The sequence below is a fragment of the Triticum aestivum genome, chromosome 7A (genome assembly GCF_018294505.1).
Source record: "Triticum aestivum cultivar Chinese Spring chromosome 7A, IWGSC CS RefSeq v2.1, whole genome shotgun sequence".
NCBI lineage: Eukaryota > Viridiplantae > Streptophyta > Magnoliopsida > Poales > Poaceae > Triticum > Triticum aestivum.
Window position 1 is genome coordinate 704371025 of NC_057812.1, and position 15063 is coordinate 704386087.

The 15063-nt window shown below is 43.5% G+C and overlaps 2 non-coding genes across 2 annotated transcripts; both read left to right on the forward strand.

The window, feature by feature from the left end:
* Positions 1-6210: 6210 nt before the first annotated feature.
* LOC123155082 (U2 spliceosomal RNA) lies at positions 6211-6410 on the forward strand. Its single transcript, XR_006477212.1, has one exon. It is a non-coding gene; the product is annotated as a U2 spliceosomal RNA (small nuclear RNA).
* A 2626-nt stretch (positions 6411-9036) lies between these two features.
* Positions 9037-9235, forward strand: LOC123155080 (U2 spliceosomal RNA). Its single transcript, XR_006477209.1, has one exon. It is a non-coding gene; the product is annotated as a U2 spliceosomal RNA (small nuclear RNA).
* Positions 9236-15063: the final 5828 nt, after the last annotated feature.

Below are 15063 nucleotides of genomic sequence, written 5' to 3' on the forward strand. Positions count from 1 at the left end.
GCGTCTTTAGAGGGCGGCTTTTGCTGACTTGGCCGAGAGCTTTTGAATCCGGCGTTTACTGCCGTGCTCTTTGTGCTGTCTTCTTTATTCCGGCGTTTGTTATTGTTGTTGCGCCGTGATTTCCCGTTTCCATCTCTAACTTCGGATGTACTGGGGTCGCTGGTGCTGCATCTGGCTAGCCAGCTATCCTCACCCGCGCAAAAGCGGGTCATGAGGCTTGTTAATGCCGCCATTGTTCTCGGCTTTTCTTGGCTGAGGTGTCTGGCAAGCCATTCGTCATGGACACTATGCTTAAAAGCTGCCAAGGCTTCGGCGTCCGGACAGTCGACTATTTGGTTCTTTTTACTAAGAAACCTGTTCCAAAACTTTCGGGCGGACTCTCTGGGTTGTTGAGTTATATGACTCAAATCGTCCGCATCCGAAGGTCGGACATAAGTCCCTTGAAAATTTGCCCGAAAAGTGTCTTCGAGCTCTTCCCAGCTTCCAATGGAGTTTTCGGGGAGGCTTTTAAGCTAGTGCCGAGCTGGCCCTTTGAGTTTGAGGGGTAAGTATTTAATGGCGTGGAGATCGTCTCCTAGAGCCATATGGATGTGAAGGATATAGTCCTCAATCCAGACCCCAGGGTCTGTTGTTCCGTCGTATGCCTCTATGTTTACGGGTTTGAATCCCTCTGAAAATTCATGGTCCAACACCTCATCGGTGAAACATAGGGGGTGTGCGGCGCCCCTGTATCTGGGCGTGCCGTGGTGTTCGGATGTTTGGTGTGTTGCATCGTGTGCTGGAGTGCGCTTGCGCGATCCATAAATGGATCTAGTTGCTCCGTCCTTTTGATGCGAGCACTTGCGTGGATCGCGTATTGGCTTCTGTGCGGCGTCGCTTGCCGCTCCATGTTGGCCGTGAGGTTGTCTATCCGGCCGGGTGGACATTTTAATTTTTGGTTGTGGGGGATCTAAGGCCTCCTCATCGAATTCAGGTAGCAACTTCCGCTTCGGATAGCTCTTGGGGAGGCGATTACCTCCATACTTCGCTGCTGTGTTGAGTACTTTACTCCATCTGATTTGGAGTGTGTCTTGCGCCGCCTTGAGCCTTTGCTTCTGCCTTTTTAGAATCCTCACGGTGGAAACAAACCTTTGATGGGCATTTTGTTGCTCCGGGCGTCTGTCCGGTGTTATGTCCTCCGGACTATTATCCTTGACAGAGTTGGTTTGTTCGGTTTGATTCTCCGTGTTGCCGTGGTCCGGCAGTGGTTCGCCCTGCTCTAACGCTGGGTCTATATGATCATTATTTTTGTCAAGGCGGGATTTGGGGCGGCGCTTACTCCGCCGCTTTGACTGCTTCTCAAGGGGACAACCCTTCGTTGCGTCCTTCCGTTCCTCGTCGTCATTTTCCTTTGGTGTGTCCACCATGTATATGTCATGTGATGAGGTGGACGTCCAGTGCCCTGTGGGCAGTGGTTCCTCTTTGTCTCTCGCAATGTTGTCCATACCGTCGATGTTTTCGGAGTCAAAGTCGAGCATGTCGGTTAAGTCATCGACAGTGGCTACTAAGTGCGTGGTGGGTGGGTCGCGAATTTCTTCGTCGTCCGCATCCCAGTCCTGCCGGACATAGTTCGGACAGGATCCTCCTGATAAGGAGAAAGACCTTAACGAGTTCAGTATGTCGCCAAAGGGCGAGTGCTGAAAAATATCCACGGAGGTAAATTCCATGATCGGTGCCCAATCAGATTCGATAGGAACGGGCGCAGGCGGTTCGGAGTCCGTGGTCGGAGAAGGATCCGACAGTTTAACGACACGGCTCTCGTGCAAGGTAAGGTCAATGTTCGGCTCGATCGCCGCTGAGGGTAAGGCCTCCGTGGCGGGGTCCATCCACCCATCCGCGAAAGGCGCAACTGGCTCCAAATTGAGGGTCAGAGCGGCTGCCGGTGCAATCTCCTTAAGACTGTCCGATGGGAGAGCTAAGTCATACTCATAGTGACCGCGTGGCGCATGAGGCAGAGGCTCGAATCCGTCGAAGATCAAATCTCCACGGATATCGGCCGTGTAGTTTAAGCTTCCAAACCTGACCTGATGACCAGGGGCGTAACTTTCAATCTGCTCCAGATGGCCAAGCGAATTGGCCCGCAGTGCAAAGCCGCCGAACACGAAGATCTGTCCGGGGAGAAAAGTCTCACCCGGGACTACATCGCTATCCATGATAGTAGGAGCCATCAAGCCTAATGGCGACGACACAGAGGAACTCTCAATGAAAGCACCAATGTCGGTGTCAAAACCGGCGGATCTCGGGTAGGGGGTCCCGAACTGTGCGTCTAGGCTGGATGGTAATAGAAGGCAGGGGACACAATGTTTTACCCAGGTTCGGGCCCTCTTGATGGAGGTAAAACCCTACGTCCTGCTTGATTAATATTGATGATATGGGTAGTACAAGAGTAGATCTACCACGAGATCAGAGAGGCTAAACCCTAGAAGCTAGCCTATGGTATGATTGTATGTTGTAGTTGTTGTTGTCCAACGGACTAAAACCCTCCGGTTTATATAGACACCGGAAAGGGTTAGGGTTACACAAGGTCGGTTACAAAGGAGGAGATATCCATATCCGTATTTCCTAGCTTGCCTTACACGCCAAGTAGAGTCTCATCCGGATACGAGACGAAGTCTTCAATCTTGTATCTTCATAGTCTAACAGTCCGGCCAATTGACATAGTCTGGTTGTCCGGAGACCCCCTAATCCAGGACTCCCACACTCACTTTTGCAACAACATCCTCATAGCTAGGGCTTGTATCAAAAACCAATGGTTCCTCACCCGTGTCGGCATTGTTACTCAAGAATGCCTCCTTGTCCATGTAATGAACATTAACAAGTCTCTCCATCTAAAAATAACATGAATGCATTTAAGACTTCAATGAGAATTGGTGTTTATCCAAATACATCTCATTATATCCAAATCATATCAACACTAAATTATTGATGATGTCCACAAAAGTATCACTAATTAACACACAGTAAGCAAAGATAACCATAATCACTAACTAACCCTAACCCCCAATCTTTCTACTCAACAAGCATATATTCGTACTACACACCATGCATATCACTATATTATCAAAGTTAACCAAGCCATTCACACTAACATAAGGGAGAAAACAAGAACTAGGGTTCCACCAACATGTATAGAATGCAACTAAAATAACAAGATTTAACAAAAAATAATTTGATGATTTGGGGGAGATTACCAAGAGCAACAAAGTGATGGAAAGATCCACCTAAGGGATGCACCTTTTGGAGAGGATTTGAGGGGGAGCTTGAAGGGTGGGAGAGAGTGTGGGAGTTCCAAGTGTTCTTCAAGCTCGGGTTGTGGATTGGGGAAAGTGTGTGGGGTGAGTCCCACACACTCTCCCGTGGGTTATCCACTTACCAGGGCCAGACGCCAGGGTCCTTGGCGTCTGGCCCCTTTGCCACGTCAGCAGGTCAACGGGCAGGCGGGCAGTGCGGGCCAGGGGCCAGACGCCAGGGTTCCTGGCGTCTGGTTCGCAACCCAGACGCCAGGGATGTTGACGTCTCCCAAAGAGGTCAAAATCGATTTTTTTTTTGAAACAAGGTCAAATCAGGATTTTGTTAGCCTTTTAGGTCATAACAATAATTTGTCCCATAGTCGCAGCCTTTGCCGGTACTTGCGCCACCATGCCTGTTTGCATGGAACTCCCAACCCCATCAACGGTAGCACTCCTGTAGTACTACAGGTCCAGCTCGTCCTGTTTGATACTCTAACTCAGTTAGTGATTAGAGTTAGATTCTAACCCTGAACTAACTCTAGTCAAAGATGTATTTGGATGACAGGGTTAGATAAAGCACGGATTTGGCTAGGTGCCTTCACAGGCGGTGCGAGAAGGAGAGAGGGAGAGGATGAGAAGTTTCGAGAAAGTGGGGAGGGATCTGCTGAGAGGAGAGCGAGAGCAAAAAATATTTTTTTTAGTTGTTCCGAGAAGAACTAACCCAAATAAGCACCTCTTGAATGAGTTAGATTTTTTAAATGGGTTAGATGCATCTAACCCAAACTAACCCTTCTGTTTGAATATTTTAGGATTAATTGAGTCCAAACTAACCCAAAACCCTGGATCCAAACATGGCCATACTCCCTTTCCTCAATGCTAGCAGTACCCTCTACCCTCGTCCCTTTCCCATGTCGGCACGGCATGCATCCCGTCGACGCGCGCTAGCTGGATGGATCTGCTCCAGTTTTCTTTGTTCCCAGCATGCATACATCTTTGACTGGGCATATATATCTGGGAGAACTGTTTGCTGCTGTTGCTACTTGGCTTTCTTCAGGTTTTGTGCCCCGATCTAGCTAGCGCTTGTGTGCGCGTGGTCTCCTTCGTGTATGGATTGCGCCCATTGTTTCTTCCGTTCCATGCATGTGCGGCAGGAATGAGGCTGCTACTCTATTTGTTTAGGGAGAGCAGTCTTTGGTTGGCAGTTGGCGCGTGGAACTGCAACTGCAACGCACGCAGATCTTGGCTTAGGTTCAGCTCAATCTCTGGACGGGCTTCGTCTATAATTCATTCCATGTATGCATCTGGAGTTCTGGACCATGCATCATCTCCATAATCCTGCCTTGAATTAATATAAGTTTTTTTTTCTTGAGAAGATGAATTAACATAAGCAAGTGCACGCACTACGTACCCATTCGTGCCACTGCTAGTCGTAGCAGCCCATGAGGCGTTCGTCATCACCCCCAACCTAGCAGAGTACCAAAACCCCTAAAAAAAGTAGAGCACCAAAAAGGAAAATCATGTGAATGTTTTCTCTTTTTTTGTAGGATAGTGAAGAATTTTTTATATTCTGGACTAGAGAGGAAGAGCGCAAAAGGAGAATAAAAACGGGATACTGTAAGAAAAAAAATATTTGAGTGGGCAAAACTCGATACTATAATTTTTTTTTTGGAGAAACAACTCGATACTATAATTAAGACCATCTTAGCGACGACTGATTGGGCCATTGAGCATGTGGGCCGTCACGCCCTTGCCTGACACGCGCAGCCAGGCTCAGTTATCCTAGCCCACAGGCCACATCGATCGAAGGAAAAACCTACCCCGGCCCTAAGCGCTGGTTGGGAGGGCCTTTAAAATGTAGCTTGCTGCATGGGTCCTCATGTGTCGTCCAAGTGTTGCACTATTGTTTGGAATAGGCACACCCCAACCAAATCATAATAAAGTCTTTACAGTTTAGTTTTTTTATGGAGGAGTATGTATCATAGTCTCATTTGCATATTATGGACACAATTTCAGGGCGAGCGTATATGGCTACTAATGTCTATGTAACTAGATATGAATGAATCCTACAAGAGTAGGAATTCATTCCTGCAAATCAGATAGCTCAAAAAGATATTTTCTGGTAGGAATCCTAACCACCGGAATTTCTACAATATTCATGTAAACCAAAGGAAGCCCTAGCAACTGATCAAAGGGAGTCAACTAAAAACCATATGTTTTCAGAGCGAGGGGGGGACATGGGTGTGGCCGATTGGTTTTCACTCTCAGTTTCAAAACTATTTAAACATGTTGACTGTGTATACAAAAATGTTAATCTTATATTTAAATTTTTTTAATCATGTTTACAGAAAAAATGTTGACCATGTATTAAATAAATATTAAATTAGTATTGTAAAAATATTAAAAATGTATTATAATTTTTTTGACATATACGAAAAATCTAGAAGGAGAACAAAAACTAAAAAACGGATAAGAAAAAAAAGAAAACAGGAGAGAAAATGAATAAAATAGAAGAAAATAAAAAATAGTCAAAACAAAGAAAGGAACGAGGAAACCCGCTGAAAAAAGAAAGACAAAACAAAAACAAGAAAACCGAGATAAAACAATGCAAAACCGGCTCTATTACCCTCAACTAGCTCGCTCCCTAGTAATATACATGGAGAGGAAGTTGGCCTAGTGGTTAGTGGAGTTGCAGCTCAGCCATAAGACCCGGGTTTGAATCCTGGTTTTGCCGATTTTTCTTGTTTCTTTCTTCTAAACATTCGCTAACAGGCTGGCCCAATAGCCACAACATGGAGACATTCTATTTACCAAGACGAGAGTTGCACTCGCGTAAGGCGAGATATGGTCGCCACGCTTGTTGGATTTCCCATATCGCTTTTGCACCCGCTCGAGGGCGGTTCACAGACCAACAAAAGGCACACACGGTCATCGTTCAAGGCATATACCTTTCTCTGCCTTTTCGCTAATATCAGGTGTAGTGTCTGTTTTTATCTGTTTAGTATTTGATAGGTGGATTTACGGATTCATGAGATATTAATTTAGTTTTTTGTGGGGAAGAGTTCGTCTATGTAGCTCGATGCATGGACGGATCTGATGTGTCTTCCAAGTGTTGCACTTCTGCTTGGAATAGGCGCACCCTACCAAAACAAAAATAAAATGAAATATAATCTTGATCGCAATTCAGTTCAAATTTGTGTTCAAACCCCTTGCTGTCGGAGGTTCAGTCAAGTTGTGTTAAGATCGGTTAGACCGATGGAGCTAAATGTTAGAAGATTGACAAGAGGGGGACATATTTTGACGCAAAATTTTGAACTTTGATGACCACCACGCTGCGTGTTCTTTTTCAAAAGTAACTTGAACATTGTCCCCAGACCTTACATGTCATCAATGGGGAAGATTTGTGTGAGATCTCACATTACGTGAGATCTATAAGATCGATTTTTTTGGAAAAATAATACATGTTCAAACATTCTTATTTTTTTTAGAGACACATCAATGTTTTGTGTACAACCTCAAAAACTTTCAGCTCCTACGTCAACTTACATTAATAGAAACAAAAAAAAGAGAAAATTAGATGTGAATAATGTCAAAGTACTATTCACCCAAAACTACTACTCTCTCTGTAAACTAATATAAGAGCGTTTAGATCACTACTTTAGTATTCTAAACGCTCTTATATTAGTTTACGGAGGGAGTACTATTCATCAATGTTTCTTTTTCAAATCTATAAATGTACATTGAGTTTTGAGCTGTTGTTTTGGAGTTGTAGACATACCTCATATGAATGTTGTCAAATAATTTAGTTTTTTTTTAAATGTCTAAGTATGATTAGTTTTTTGGGGTCGATCTCACCTAAAAGTGAGATGTCATACAAGTATTCTCTGGTACGGACATGCTTTTTCTCACAAATCGAAAGCAAAACTAGGGGGGAGGGGGCCGCTTTGTTGCCACACCCGTGTCTGGCCCACCAAAAAACCCTCCCGTGCCCGCGTGCTTTCCCGCCCAAAGCCAGCTGCCCGTATTCACGCCGCTCCAGAGTTGCTGCTCTGCATTGATGCCAGCCAGCGCGGACGGGACCGCTCGCTAGCGCCGGGATTGAAGCGACTAACTGGCCGAGGGTGCCGCTCGCACCGCTTCCCCGGCCTCCGTGCGGCTTCAATGTCGGAGAGACGTTTACTAGATGGAACAGGGGAACCAGTTCACGAACATTTCAAGCCGGTTTTTAATTAGCCGGACAAAATTCATGCAAGCGGATTACATCAATGTTCGGATAAAAAATAGGAAAAACCGCATGTACATAACATGCAAATAAGTCTAGTACGACAATAGTTCTAATTCAACGAGATTAACTGGCTGTTCAACAAGTTTTTTATGAACGGATCATGTCGTCTCACAGATACTGCTCTTCGGCTTTATCGAACAGTGTATGCGCGTAAATGTTCATCCTCTATTCTGTGGTACATCATGGCAACGCATGGGGGCTATATAATGCGTAGACCAATATTGAGTGAATGATTCAATCAATACGTTGAGCAAGAAGAAGCAAAACTTACAATCTCCTCCTCTGCTGCGCGAAATGGCCACCTTGCCTCTAGCCGACCAACCGCGTCACAAAACTTGGTGATAGAGGTCTGGATGACGTACCATCGATGCGACAACGACCTCACATTGAGTTGTTGGATGATGTACATGTCGTAGGTCGCAATGTGCTTTCGTGCGTGAAATGAATCATGCTCTGCCAGAAGATCACCCCTCTGCTCCTGCCTACGAAATCAGTGGATACGGCCAACCACGCATCGCACAACAACTTATCCATCATGGTCGAGTACCCCGCCATCCTTCGTACTCTAACATGGCATTAAAAAATAAGCTCAATCACATTTCACCAAACACCTACCGCGCGTGGTGTCCGCCATGGACGGCGTCGACAGGGGGGCGGAGTGTACCTTCCTAAGGACGACTCCAGGGTGGATGACACCATCGTAAAAGGCGAGCTGGCGCATCAGTGCTGGGTGGACAATGCGTGTGTGCCGGCTGAAGAAGTACAACGACGACGTTGGAGAAGGAGGATGCGGATGCAAACAAGAGGGAGAAGGAGCGGAGCGGAACAAAATTTGATCGGGAGGGGGGTTTAGTGGGTCGGGAGTGTCAGAGTCCTACGTGGTTGTTGTTAGACTCCCACAAAGCTCCCTCCTCCCTCCCCCCCAAAAAAACTTTGCGGGGAAAAGTGCGCCCAAACCGCTCGGTGAACCGATACAGGCTGTGTTGGATGGCACAATTACATGCTCACCTTGTAATCAATATAGGATCCCCTCAAAAAAAGTTATCAATATAGGAAAATGAAAGCATGCTAAGAATTGTTTGAGTCTACATTTTTTAAACGCTCCTGAGTTTTTAGCACAAAATAAAGCTCGTGAGTGTAAAAGGAGAAACAGATCGGCAATATAATATTCTAATTAAGGTCACCTTTTTTGAGAAACTCTAATTAAGGTCGTCTCTGTTTTTTTTTTGAGAAACAGGTCATCTCTGCTCAGTGGAGAATTTGGGCCATGGGTCACGTGGGCCGTCACGTGGGCCATGGGTCACGTGGGTTCCCAGACGTCGGTTCACCTGACCGGCCCGCGTCGCTGGTTGGACGAGCAGTACGCGAGGCCTTTTGTTTTTCTTGCGGGAATATGCATCTTCGAGCAATCCCACATCGCCTTTGCAACTGAGCGGAGGCGGTTTGTAAAGCAATAAAATCAGGCGCAGGGTCACCGTCCAAAGCATACCTTTCTCGGCCTCTTGACTAAGATCAAGTATAGTATCTGTTATTATCAGTTTAATATCTAATACGTGGATCTACGGATTCATGGGATATTAAGTTATTTTTTATGGGAAAGAATTTGTCTATGCAGCTCACTACATGGACGGTTCTCATGTGTCGGCCTAGCGTTGCACTATTGCTTGGAACAGGTGCACCCCAATCAAAACAAAAGAAAATTAATCATAATTTTGATCTCATTGCCCATAGCGTTTGTCGTGGGGGGTTCATTTCATAATTTTAAACTTTGAAGCCAGCAACATTGCGTATTAGAACCTGGGAAGTAAGTCGCAATCTGTGGCTCCCTGGATAATTCAATTGCAAGTGTATTCATAATAAAAGGGTTGCTTTGATTCATTGGATTTCCATAGAGTTTGTGTAGGATTGTGATCTTATGGATTTTTCCTTGTGGTGGGTATTTGATCTGCAGGAATCCAACTCTTATGAATTATTCTAATAGAACTTTCCCTAGTGTATCTCATAAGAAATTTTCCATGAGGTCCCTTTGAAAGAATCACGATTTTTCTATGTTGTCATAGAACACCCACTTGTGTTAGTTCCCATATATTTTTCCAATTCTACATGTTTCAAGTGAGCAGGGCATAGCAATCCTTTTATTTTTCCTATGCCTATTTTTCCCGTTCTATAAATCAAAGGAGCAGTAAAGGTGTCAGAATTCCTAGAAATAGAAGCAAGCAACACCCAAAGCTTGTGGGTTTAGACCTGAATACCCAAAAGCTTAAGTGTTCACGCCAAGTTACCTAAAAAATAAAATGAATTATAGGCTACAGTCTCATATGCACGGTCAGAATGACATGGCTACTGCAACGTTGCTTCAGAGGTCGGACACCGGAGTGAAGTACAAAAGAGAGATATCTGCACGCAGTCACGCCCTCATCTCAAGCGTTAGCTCCTACCACTGCACAAGAGCGTCGTGTCATATCTGATTAGTATGGTCCGCGTTCTTTTTTTCTTTTTTGGTTTTGCTATCCGTCACGTACCTATTTTTACCGGACTTGCCGGAGCGGGTCATACATATTTCCTTGTGTGTTGTGCATGTGAATTTTTTGTGTGCTCATGTGAGTGCGCGCCTGCATGCACCGGCGTACTAGTTTTTGCATACGGCACCCGCGCAGGGCCGGCCCATGTAACATTTTCGTCTGTGATTTAAAATACAAAAAAAAACACTGCAATTGAATCGAACCAGCGACCTCCTTCATCTAGGTAGGCTATACACCGCCCCACCAACCAGCGTGGATGTGCTAACATTTAACTTTTTCTTTCTTTTATTCGTTCTTTTTCCTTTTTCCTTTTTTCTTCTTCCTAGAGCGATGAATTGCTTGCAAATATGTGAACTTTTTTTTGAGATTGATGATTTTTTTTCAAAATTCATGAACTTTTTTGAATTTTGATGACTTTTTTCAGTTTCAATGAACTCTTTTTAGAAAGTGTTGAACTTTTTGCAAAATCGATGAACTTTTTTCAAAAGCATTGATTTTTAGTTTCAGAATTTATGAACTTCTTCAAAATTTTGGTGATTTTTTTTCAAATTCTATGAACATTTTCAGAATTGATGAAACTTTTTCCTTAGCTTTTTTCCCAAAATCCATGAACATTTTTTAATTTAAGATGCTTTTCGATTTTTTCCCCTTTTCCAGTTTCTTGTATTTCTTAAATAGTCAACGGTTCACCAGTCAATTGGTCAACCGTGACTGGTCAAAATGCACCTGAGCGAGGAAAACCGGTCACGCGCGTCGAACCTCACACTCTACATGGGACAGCCCATGAGGAGGGGCGCGTGACCGCCGGTTCCCCAAGTGACGCTGAAGGCGCCACATAGGAGCTCCCCACCGGCGGAGCTACGACAAGGCCAGATGGGCCGTGGCCTGCCCATTACTAAGCGAAACAAATGTTTGTTATAAAGACCAACCCGCACTAACGCATTGATTCTCAAATGGGTAGGCACTGTTTCGGCTCTCTTGCTAGCCCAACTTTTTTGGTAGCTCTGCCACTGCATGTGTGTGTGTCCGTGTCCATGGGCATGCATCCGTGTGTACATCCTTTCATGCATGCTTCCGGGAAGGAGTGACAATATCATCAAGATGCGCTTTATTTTGCGCGTGTTGAGATAATTAATTTGTAACCTAAGCAATAGGTATAATATTGGCATATACTTACTCAAGTTATCTGCAATCAATATGCAAATCATACTACTGCGTGAAAATTGCACCCCTATATTTATTTTTATATTATAAAACAATAGTACAATTTTTGTACTAATTGTGTACAGTTTTTTGTGCCATCATTTGTTTTATATTTTTTATTTATTTCTTCTTTAGAGTAATGCCAATGCACTTAATTTATTCTTCGTCACAAGTTATTATGGTTTTGTCTTTGCTTTGTAATTTTGTATTTGCCTTTGTTTTTTAGTTCTGATTCCTCATTTTTGTTTCGTTTGATTATTATTATTATTATTATTATTATTATTATTATTATTATTATTATGTGTGTGTGTGTGTGTGTGTTTGGTATTAGGTTTTTTTTTCTCAAGTTCAACCAATTTATTGTTCGTGTGTTCGCGCTTTGTGCATGTTCTTGTTTGCGTGTGTGTGCATTCATGCATGTTGTTGTGTGTCAGTGTGTGTACGCGCGAGCGTGGCATATACATACATATGTATTGAGAGATGGAAGAAACGACCCCCTTAATATGAGATTAAATTCATGTATGACATCTGGAGAGCAGATTAGTTTTGGTTGTTGTTGTCATACTACCCGAAACACCTGATATAGCATGGTCATATACATGTAGTTCCATGCAATATGTGTGCAGATCGTAATGTCATTTGAAAATTGCACTACTATAATTTCCTTTTTAGATATTAAGTTCTTTGAAATCTACGGGCAAGTTTTCATAATAATTTATTTTAAGTTTTCTTTCTTAGATTTTTTCTCTCCTTTATGGTAATACCTAAATTCTTAATTCATTTGACCTTAGAAAATAATGTTTTGTTATAATATGAGTTTATTTACTAACAAGGGAAAATGTCTTAGATAAAAGTTTTTTTTTATTTTCTCATATGTTCTAATTTTATTTTTTCACTTTTTGTTGTTGCTTAGTCGATTTTGGCTGTTAGATTTTCTCGTATAAGATAATTACCTGCCATGCTTGCAGATTCTTTATAATAAAGTTGAAGCCCTAGAAAAAAAACTCTAAAAATTGGTGTCATCTTTTTTTGGGACAAACTTTCGATCTATTCATAATCAATCATGGTAGTGCAGTGAACATTAGTTGTTATTTTTTTACAATTAAATCCATGGACTACCTAGCGAGAGCTACAAACACTAAAGCAGACCGATGACACATTACCGTCATTGTCCCTCCCTCTCCGGAGCTAGGCAAACTCTGTTGTAGTAAATAATCAGAAAAGCATTGTGCTAAGACCCAACAGGACCAGCAAACTAGATTAGCAACCATCGTTAATGAAGAAAATCGTAGATCAGAAGGAGCAAACCTGAAAAGTCCCAAACAAATATGAATGAAAACTGTATCCAAACAGATCCGCCGAATCGGAGCAGCGATTAAATCCCACGAGATCTGATGGAGACACACCTCCACACACCCTCTGACAATGCTAGACACACCATTGGAACATGAATCAAATATGGAAGACACTATTCCTATCGAGGACATCATAGCCGACACACAACTTCCAACCATGACATTGAACCTATCAAGAACAATAGCAGTGTCAATAGCGGTGTCTAGCTTCCGCCGATCGAGGGCCGAGGTCCTTCGCACCTCCATAGCCCTAAGGCCATCAGAGATGGCACGGATCGAAGGCGGCACCGACGACAGGAGGAGGAAACCTGATCAGCTGAGTTCTTGGGGCTGCATGAAAGTGATGTCATCTTACTCTCTCTCTCTCTCTCTCTCTCTCTCTCTCTCTATTTTTTTGTAAAATTTAGATCCGTCTGGACCATAATCATCATTGTTTTTGCATGTGGGACCATAATCACCTTCCATCATGCCCTGATCATAATGATACGGGAAATAAAAGCATGCGAAGTATTTTTTTAGCCTATATATTTCTTTTAGCGGTTTTATTAGTCTACATCTTGAGAAGAATAAGCCCGTGAATTCTTTTTACCATAAAAAATAAAGCTCGTGAGTCTAAAAAGGTGATGTAGTTTTTTTGTAAAACAGATCGGTAATCCTTTTTTTAGATCCGTAATCTTTTTTTTAGAAAGAGATCGGTAATCTAAATTAAGGTCACCTCTGTGATGATAAAATGGGCCATGGGTCATGTGGGCCGTGACGTCCTGCTTGGGCTCCAAACACCAAATCAGTCAGGTTCACCTGCCTGACCCGCGTAGCTGGTTGGACCACGAGCGGTAGGCGAACAATATATGCTTTCGTTTGGGCTTCTGCTTTTCTTGCGAGAATACAAGGGTGTTTGTTTTTAGGAATTTATTGGTTTAGGGACTTAAAAATATCTTTATAAGTCCCATCTAAACCAAACAGGAGGGATTTATAAGGACTTAAAGTGGGCATTTGTGACTTATGAAATAAGACTCTCAAGAAGGGACTTATAGTTGTAATATAGTCTTTTAGTCCATATTAATTTTCAGGAACCAAACAGTAGGAACTTTTTAGGGTCTTGGGTTGGGACTAAAAAAAGTCCCAGGACTTATGAACCAAACGGTGCCTACGTCTCTTCGACTTATTCGAATAATCAATTCTAAAAAAAACTTATTCGAATAATCCCACATCGCTACATGGACGGTTCTCATGTGTCGGCCGAGCGTTGCACCATTGCTTGCCACAGCACCCCAACCAAAACAATATAAAATGAAAGTATAGATTATAATCTCAACCTTGGTTCGGCCCACATCTCTATCTGTAGCGCTTGCGTTCATTTGTTACATGTAGGTGTTACAGTGGAATATTGATTAGGAGTCCCTAAAAAAGTTACACAAATTGTAGGCCGCATCACAGTCTTATTTGCACTGTCCAGACCGACATGGCTACTGCAGCATTGCTTCAGGGTTCAGAGACCAGCGTGAAGTACCCGTGTAGAAGAGGGACATGTCCTCGCAGTCAGTCACGCCCCCCTTCTAAAGCACGCTAGCTCCTTCCATTGCACCGGAGCTCCGTGTCATATGCGATTGTAGTTCCTTCGTTTCGAATTACTTGTCGCAGATATGAATGTATCTAGATGTATTTTAGTTCTAGATACATCCATTTCTGTGACGAGTAATTTGAAAAGCGACGAGTAATTTGAAATCAGAGGGAGTAGTTTGGAGCGAGACGCCCGATCGATCAGTCCTGCCAGCTCGCTTGCTTTGCTGCACCCGGCCGCAACCTCTGCCGGCCGGCACCCGTGCCTCCACGCTGAAAGATAATAAGCGTTCCTACTCCCACGAGGGGAGCCGCGGTTCTGTTTATATTGATTGATGCGGCCGAAGCCAAGTTTGGAGTACAAGGAATATTACAAGGAGTTTGAGTAGGAGAAGGAAAGGAGTTTGAGATGCTACGGAAACATATTCTCTAACACCCTCCCTTAATCTTAACTACCCTAGATTAAGATTACTCTTGAACTCCTCAAATGGTCTTGATGGCAATGCCTTTGTAAAACCGTCTGCTACTTGATCCTTGGAGGGAATAAACCGTATCTCGAGTTTCTTGGCTGCAACCCTTTCTCGCACAAAGTGAAAATCAATTTCGATGTGCTTTGTCCTTGCATGAAACACAGGATTTGCGGACAAATATGTTGCTCCCAAGTTATCACACCATAAACATGAGATACGATTCTTCTTGATTCCCAATTCCTCAAGAAGTGATTCAACCCAAATGATTTCTGCAGTTGCATTTGCCAAGGACTTATATTCAGCTTTTGTGCTTGACCGTGACACGGTGGCTTGCTTTCCGGCACTCCAAGAAATAAGGTTAGACCCAAAAAATACTGCAAAGCCTCCAGTTGCTCTTCTGTC